Below are 7471 nucleotides of genomic sequence, written 5' to 3' on the forward strand. Positions count from 1 at the left end.
TACTACAGGGATTGAAGTAAGAATCCTTTCTGGTCACCCTCACTGAACCATCTAGCCTCCCTGAATGCTTCTGTCCATTATGCAGGTGAACAGTGAATTTGATTTGGAAGCTGTGCTATCTTCTCCACTTTGCTCTATATCCTGGGGGCAAGACCTATGAAGAATGCATCAGAAGTCTCCCTTGCTCCCTGGTTTCCGGTTGGATTCTAAGGGATACTGGGAAGAGATCAAAGGGATGGAGGAGCATAAAGTCCTGGTATTTATTTCCTTGTTCCCCCCTACTAACGGTTGCCATGAATAGGTCATTTCCCTTCACCAAAAGACACTACTACTCCCAAGGGACCTTCCTTCTCTGCACAGCTCTCTCTCTCTCCTGGATCCCAGCAATGGCTCTCTCTCCTTTCCTCTTCAAGAGTAAGAATAGTAGTGGCTCCCACTCTTACCAGCCCTGGAATGGTCATCATCTCTGTTGTTTTTCCTAAGCCCTATCATATCTTTTAAAGTAGTCCTTATGAAATACTTACTTCTCAATTGACTAGTTTAAGGGTGCCATCTTCTTCTTTCTGGGAGTCCAAATAATACACATGTGGAGTGAGGATAAGAAGTATTTCATTGGGTACATGGAATAAGAAGAGAGGAGGCCTGATACAATGGACTGGCTATCTGACTGATCTAACATGCAGTACACAAGAGTATGTGTGGTTGGTGGTCCACACTCCCAAAAGGAAACCCTGCCTTCAAAGAGCCCTAATAATTCACTGAAGCTTTTAGTTAAATTTAGGTAGATGGCATTCAAAACAACACAGTGAAGTACAGCTTAGTTTGATTACTTAGACTTAGTAAAACTTATTTAAGATATTCTTAACTTAAGGTTAAATCTTTAGTCAGAGATTTAAAAGAAATTTTAGTTTAAAGTGCTTTGTCATTTATATCATCAAATATAGTAATGGACAAAGAATTACGAGAAAAAGTAAATATAGTGAGAATGTGGACAAATACAAAAAAGAAGAGAATACTGGGGGAAAGGGCTGATATTGAATTAGTCATGAAGTTGGATATTGCTTATGGCTTTCTTTATTTTTAAAGATTAATAAAGATTAATTAATTAATTAATTAATCTATCTATTTATGAGAGAGAAAGAGAGTGCGTGAGCACAGGGAGGGGCAGAGGGAAAGGGAGAGAGAATATCAAGAAGACTCCTGGCTGAGTGTAAGCCTGACATGGGACTCGATCTCATGACCCTGATATCATGAGCCTGACGCTCAACCAATTGAGCCACCTAGGCACCCCTGCTTATTATGGCTTTCTTACTGAACATGATTTTGCTGAAATTTTAACAAAAACAAAGCCTTAACAAAACCCCCTTTTGAAGATTCTATATAGGAATCTTTGTAGTTCTGTCCCAGTGGACATTTACTGAGGTGGTAAACAGAAATAATGATGTTGTAGATTTTCTATAAAATATGTATTATAGGAGAGTTACATAAAGTGAAGGTTCTTATGTACCAGCTTCAAATGACCTTCTGCCCACGAGCAGGCCTAAAGTGTGCTTAGGTTGTCTGATAGTTAACCATGGTCATGTAAATTAGATGTGTTTGAAGTCAGTTTGTATCTTAGAGTGTTTAGTTTTTGGAGTAATATTTCCCTGGTTGAGTTCTTCCAATCTGTTAGTTTTGCAATTCTTCTTTCATCTGAGCAACTTCATTGGATCAGAGAAATGTTAATAGCTAAACAATGCATCTGATCAATTCCCTAATGAGCAGAAGAGTTTTCTTGATATTAACTTCTCAGCAGAGGATTGAGTGGATATTTGCATATCACTGACTTCACGTTTCATTAAGCTTGAATTTTTCTCTCCTATAAATATGCAATGCTTGGAAAGCTGAAATGTGCTCAAGAAGATAAAAATGTCTTACCAGTGTAACCAGCTGGACTCTTTCACCACTCAAAATGTGGTTTTCATTATAAATGAGCTAGCCTTCAGGGGAGAATTTTCACAAGAACATAAACTCTGATTACTTAATATTACCAGTAAGCACAAATTAAATAAAGTGATCTACGTAAATGAAGGCCGTGAATGCTGAAATCTGCTACTGAACACATTTCACAAACATAGCTTTGTGTATGTTTTAAAAATGTGTGTCTGGGATTACTCAGACTGAGATGTGGTAAATCATCAGGCGACATTTTTTTTTTTTTCTCGTAGTTAGGTCTGCCGTGAAAAGATAAGGAGAAAACATTTTATTTTCTTGAGGCAAAAGTTTATTCCCATGAAAAGGTGGAGTGTTCTTTTCCAGAGGTTTCTGAGACATAGACAAGTTTATTTCTGGGGAAAAAGCTAGCATAGACTTCTTCAATCCAAAGAGTAGAATGTGAGTATATTATGATATCTGGAGTTTCTTGAGCTCCAGTGATACGGCCTGCCACTCTCAACATTTAGTCTTCATCATATTTTACTTCCAGTTTAGGGTCAAAGGTCATAAAAGTGAAGTGGTCCCTCTGATAATATAAACTAGCTTATGTAACTCTTCTTAAAATCTTTCAAAGCAAAAGTTTTCACCATGGTTCTTTTGCCACTCTGCTTTAATTCCTTACTACTACCTTCCATCTGCTCTCCTCACCATCCACTCACTCTGCTCCAGCCACACTGACACCCGGTCTGTCCAGAGAACATGTAGGCACAGGCCTTTGCACTAGCCTTTCCTCCAGTGGGATGTTCTTCCCAGATATCTTCATGGCCAACCCTGGAATCTGCCAGTCCGTTCCAATTCATCTTCACAACCATGTCTACCTTGACCAATCTATTTGGTAAAGCAAACTGCCATCCATCCTCCACCCCATTCTCTTTATCCCCTCAACCCTGTCCTACTTTTATTCTATTTCTAAGGCATGTATCAATTTCTACAATACTAGATAATTTATTTATATGTTATGTTTATTTTTTATTATCTGTCTCTCCTCCAGTGGGATGTAAGTAGCATGAGGCAGACATACTTGATTCTTTTATTCACTGGGGTATCATCGGCACCTAGAGCAGTGACTCACCCATAGTGAGTGGCAAATATTTGTCTAATTTTGAGGACTGCATGTGAAAACAGGAATGTTCCAGTTAAGGGAGACACCATCTTGAACAACTTATTCAAAACTCATTTTAAAAAAATCTAAAACCTAAAAATTCTTAAAATACATGAATTCTCCTGAGAAAGGGATAGTAGCACTGAAAGAATTAGCCATAAGTCTTTTGAGTACAGCATTTGCCCTGTAGAGGAGCGACCAGCAAACTATGACCGGGGCCAAGGGTGGCCAGCCATCTTTTTTTGGAACAGAGTTTTATTGGAACACAGCCACACCTCTTCACTTCAGTATTCTCCACAGCTGGTTCCGTCTCTGCCACAGCTGAGTTGAGCAGTTGTGACGGAAACCTTGTGGCAAGAAAAGCTTACATTACGGCACCTGGGTGGCTCAGATGGTTGAGCGTCTGCCTTTGGCTCAGGTCATGAGCCCAGGGTCCTGGGATCGAGTCCCGCATCAGGCTCCCTGCTGCTTCTCCCTCTCCAGCTCTCCCTGCTTGTGCTCTCTCTGTCAAATAAATAAATAAAATCTAAAACACACACACAAAAAAAAAGAAAAGAAAAGCTTACATTATTATCTGGCCCTTTAGTTTGCTAACCCTTGATTTAGATCACAGTTACTGACATTTTGTAAACAAATTAATTCCCAAATTCTGGTATTTAAGCAAATAAATGTTTTTGCTTCTATGTGAAGAGAGCGGAAGGGATTTGAACAAGAGAGACTGCTGGGGTGTCGCTGCTTGGTCACTGCATCCACCTTGTCTCTCTCTTTCTCTCTTTCTGACATCTTAAGTGTTTGGATTGTCTAGTGACTTATCAACTTAAACTGACCTCGAAATATGCCAGAATTCTAAACTACCTAACCTCTTACAACCCCATCTTGACTGATTTCGTTACTCAGAATTCTCTCTATTCCATAGTATTATGTGGTATTTCATTTACGTATTATAATATACTGGATTATTTGGTACGTATGTCCTCAGTGACCTCTTTCTATTTAAAAAAATAGTCCCCTTGACATTTTCTGAAAGGTATTGGCAGACACTATTATACTCTATTTATACTTGAAGGAAGATATAATTTTCCTTAACATTTAATCCTAATGTAAAATTAGTGTACTTTATTTAGCAACATCATTGTTAACCTAATAGCTGCATTATAATTAATGATAGAGAAAGGCAGATTAAGATGACAGATTTATCATTATGCTTAGCAAAACATATGATACTCAGGCTTTTAAGGGAATGCATTTAGGTGCTATTTTAAATAACACTTAATTGGATATATTCAAAGATCTTCTCTTAATAGAAATTAGAGTCAATCTGAGGCAAGTCTCTGGATAACTCAAGTGAAAAATATGTTTCCTTAATTCTCTAGATATTTTTAGATGATTTTTTACATGTGTGATGTGTGAATGTCTGTACTAGGATAGATAGATGGTTAATAGATAGATAGATAGATAGATAGATAGATAGATAGATAGATGATAGATAGATAGATAGATGATAGATAGATAAATGATAGATAGTGTTTTGTCGGCAGGCTGGATTATGGGAAGTATTTGACAAACATTTTATTATTCTTTTCTGTACATTCTTTCCCTTCTCACCAATAGATATCAGAAGTTGAGAAGACCTTTAGAAAATTCCTATTAACAGAATTTACGGAAAGAGCTAAATTGGGTAATCATCGCCTTATAGTTTTCTTGTTAGACCTGAATTATCCAATTAAGCTTTTTATATGAACCATCTGACCAGAAATTTGACTGCTTCATTTGGAACTGTTTAAATATAGACTTGAAAAAAAATACATGTTTTGAGGCCAATTAAACCTGGAAGGACTATTGTCCTACCACCCCAAATACCATTCTTCATGTCTTTATAATATTAAAGGGTATGTATGCATATCAGATTCACAACAAGTAACCACTGAGCGCCTACCAAGGTCAGAAAATAATTGTTGAAAAAAATGTGCTGAATGATTTGCTATAACATCATTACTTACATGGCTGGGATATTACCAAGCTGTGTACTGAGGAAGACAGGGCCATGCTATAAGTCACAGGGGTCTAATAGCATACAACCATGGGATGTACAGAAGGAGAGACAGAACTGAAAAGGGAGACTTGAATAAGACATTTCTTCCAATTACTTTACCTGGCCACAGCAGTGGTTCCAGGGAGCGACTCTTATACATACCCTTCAGTGATTCTTCATCATATTGAACTTACAAGCATCCTGTGGGTTCTTTCAATCCAGACTCAACTCCCATCAATTGCCAGAACAAACCAGTTTGTTTCATAAGTTCTTTCCTTTTTTTTTTTTTTTTTCCCTGCTCTCCTGGCTAATTCCCACATGGTCTTTCAGGTTTCAGTTTAAAACTCTCTTCTTCAGAGTGACCGTCCTCAACTCTTAGAATTTGTTTGATGCCCCAGTGTGCTCCTATAGAATTCTTTTCTCATTACACTCATAGTATTTGTTTAATATATAGTTTCCTCAACAAAGTCAGGTCTATAGCTAAGGTATGTGTTCACTCTTAGTGTGACATCTTTATCTCCAGAGATGAGGTCAGTGCCTGGCACTTTCAGACTTACTAAACACCTGTTGAATGGACAAAAGAGACTCCTGGTAAGATGTGGCTCTAAAGCTTTCAAGGCTGCATTCATTCAGGTCTGCTGGGACACAGACACCAGGAGGGATTAGTCATGCCAGAGATTTTTTTTGTGAAGGGAGCAAGAGAAAGTAGGGAGAGCCTTCAGATTGTGATGCAGGCCTGACTTCTGTGGAAGGGAAGAGGGGAGGGAGGAGCATCGGGTGGAAAGCATGCTGGATGACAACGCAGTTCTGGTCAATGGGGAGTCTGAGAGCCAGAGGTGCCCACTGGAAGAGTCTTGGGTCTTACCAGAATGCATCTGCCTATGGACACCCACCAAGCTCAGTCATAGCCAGGAGCGGCCATGGCAGCAGATCGAGAAAGACAGTGGCTGGACTATCACCCAGCTCTGCTCCCTGCAGCAGGAGAGCAGAGCCGCAGGTTTTGATGGCTGCACACACTCACAGGGAGACTCCCAACAAAAGAGCTTCTTGGGATGCTCATTGACACAAAAGCTCTAAAATTATATGAGCACAGTCCAATTAGTTTAAGGGCAATTTGCTATGCTAAGGGAAAACATTGATGATTGTATCTTATTTGGCATGGGTATTTTGACCTACTTGTGATATAATTCTGCTCCTTGTTTTTACTTTTCACAAATCAAATTAAAATGTTAAACCTTCACAAGAAGATGTGAAAGTAAAGCTTAAAATGGTTTTAAATGTCAGATGAACTGTGTGAACTACTTACTTATGCTACCAGTAGAATAGGCATTTTTTCCTCATGAACCATGTCTGATGTACAGCTGGTAGACTACCATGAAAGACTAGCCAGGGCAGAAAATCCCACATGATGCCTTTAATGTTCATTGAGTGGCCAGGCGGTATGCCCCTGGCATCTAGAATACCCCTTAATTTCTGGGTTTGTTTGTTGGCTGCATTTCAATAAATTAGGCCATTTAAAACAGGAGGATGTATTGCCTATGTTACTGGATTTATTTAGCAAGCAAGTTAGAAATGATTTGACTGACCTAAACTTCCCCAGGAACAAAAAGCAAAACAAAACAGAACAAAAACCCATAAACTTTACTCCATCTTTAAGATATTGCAAGACCTGAGGGCTATAGGCTGGCAATGCTTTATGTCAAGATCTTTGATATGCTCCATGCAAAAGTCTTAAATCTTGGCAGTTAGGAGTAGGCTTTAGGAAACTCTCTATTTTGTTCAGTGTGCCAAATAGGATCAAACTCTGTAGGCCTCTATAGACTTGGGTCAAACCACAAAGTCTGGGTTCAGTGAAGATACCTCAGCTCACTTTGACATGACTTGAAACTACTGAGGACTCCTTTTTTGGTTGTTGTACCTGAAGGACTGATTTTTAAATAGTCACAATGGAGCTCAATTTCATCTAGAAGCCCCTGAGGTAACCTAGTATTTATTCAAGACCTGGCACAACCAGGCCTAACATGACTAGAGTCCATGAAATCAGGTAACAAGTGTTAATTTTGAATATTTGATTTCTTTCTTCCTTTAGAATGCTGACATTTACAAAAGAAGATGATATGTGAATAGGATTCTCATGGATAAAGTAAATAAAAGCACAATTCCCAGCACCACTAAAGAATATTTTCAAGTTATTTCAAAGTTAAAAAGCTGAGCTATGAGCAAGAAAGATGCAAAGTATGTTTTTATGAGTGAGACCAACAATTCTCTGGTGGCCTTTTTTGCCATTCTATTCAGTAATCAAGTTTCCATGACTCTATTTGCCATTTTTTTTCTTTAACTGAATACACATTTATTGAGTGCCA

Source organism: Leptonychotes weddellii, chromosome 2 (assembly GCF_054177405.1).
Source record: "Leptonychotes weddellii isolate Sample4059 chromosome 2, ASM5417740v2, whole genome shotgun sequence".
In the NCBI taxonomy this organism is placed as follows: Eukaryota; Metazoa; Chordata; class Mammalia; order Carnivora; family Phocidae; genus Leptonychotes; species Leptonychotes weddellii.